This window comes from Brassica napus, chromosome C5 (assembly GCF_020379485.1).
Source record: "Brassica napus cultivar Da-Ae chromosome C5, Da-Ae, whole genome shotgun sequence".
Classification (NCBI taxonomy): Eukaryota; Viridiplantae; Streptophyta; class Magnoliopsida; order Brassicales; family Brassicaceae; genus Brassica; species Brassica napus.
The window spans coordinates 31012077-31013549 of NC_063448.1; the positions used below are offsets into that span (position 1 = coordinate 31012077).

The 1473-nt window shown below is 46.1% G+C and overlaps 1 non-coding gene across 1 annotated transcript; it reads left to right on the plus strand.

Annotated features, from left to right (window-relative positions):
* Window positions 1–539: 539 nt before the first annotated feature.
* LOC125588155 lies at window positions 540–645 on the plus strand. Its single transcript, XR_007324549.1, has one exon. It is a non-coding gene; the product is annotated as a small nucleolar RNA R71 (small nucleolar RNA).
* The last annotated feature ends 828 nt before the right edge of the window (window positions 646–1473 follow it).

Consider the following 1473-nt stretch of genomic DNA (forward strand, 5'->3'; position numbering starts at 1 on the left):
CTACGGTGATTTGTTGTTGTCCCAACAGTACTCGATCAAGCATCTCTTCGATCTTGTTTTCCTGATTCTGGGGTGGTGGATTTTGGTAGTAAGAGTTCGAGTAGCTTTTGCTGTTGTTGAAGGGTTTTTGAAATTGTGAACTTTGGTTACTTCTTTGACCATTTCCAAAGAAGTTTCTGTTTCGGCCCTGGTTTCCAAATTTTTGGAATCCAGTACCTCCGATGTAGTTCACATTTTCTTCTCCTTCCGTATCTGCTACTTCTCCTTCAGCTGAACAGACTTGCTTCCTAAGAAGCTCGTGCACCACATCTAACTTAGCTCTTACTTCGTCCATCTGTTCCTTCCCGATAGAGGCTACAGAATTCTTCCGTTCAGAGTCAGTGTTTTTGGTGCTGTTGCTGTTAGCAAGGTTTTCGATAAGTCTCACAGCTTCCAACGGATTCCGAGTAGTGAAGTTTCCTTCACTCGCCGTATCAAGAGCCATTTGATACTGTAAGGCGAGACATCGGAAGAAAGTGTTTAGCAGCTGCACTTCGTTAAATCCGTGGTGTGGACAGTCTTGCTGGAAGAACCTAAATCTAATCCACTCATCTTTGAAGGACTCTCCAGCCTCCTGCGAGAATGTGGAAATTTTATTCCGAAGTTCTTCAGCGCGCGCCTCATCGAAGAAGTTTCGTAAGAAAGCATTCTTGATGTCGCTCCAGGATGTTAAAGATCCTGTGGGTTGCTGCCTAAGCCAGTGCATCGCTTCTCCATTCAGCGTGTATCTGAAGTGCTTGCACAGCAGGTAATCTTCGGGGACTCCTTCCATCCGAATAGCAGCGATTAGATCCTCTAACCATTCCAGATGGTCAATAGGATGCTCGTGCTGTAACCCAGAGTAGGGTATCTACGACACGAGGGTGTAGTATTGAGGCTTCAGCTCGAATTTCTGCTTCTGGATCTCCGAAAGCCGAATAGCTGATCTGTTGGAATAGTACTCATCTGGGCGATTGTAATCGGCCAGTGGTTTCGATCGAGCGTCCTCATCTACAGGTTGAGCAGTTCCTGTAGCATTAGCATCAGGGATCACAGCCCCCTGAGCGTCTATTTTCTGACTTGTTGCATTCCGCAGATGACCGTCCTGGTCATACAGGTTTCCGTTCTCGTTCTGTGTTAGAATAATAATGTTTACCATTTTTGACGACACGATATCGATCGAGTTACGCGGTGTAGTATCGATCGTTGTCGAACAATTGGGATCGATCGACGATGAAGTTCTGGTGTCGGTCGACGGTTGGTTGTGCGTAACGATCGACAACGATGTTGTTGCGTCGAGCGATGTGGAACGTTGACCTCAATGGATGGTGCGTTCCATATGACCAGGATCGTGTGAGAACAGCAAGTCTTTCTCCTTGTTGCTTCTGGTACCGCTGGGCATGCACCTGAAAAGACAAGAAAAAGATAATTAGAAAGGGGTAGAGAAAAGAATAA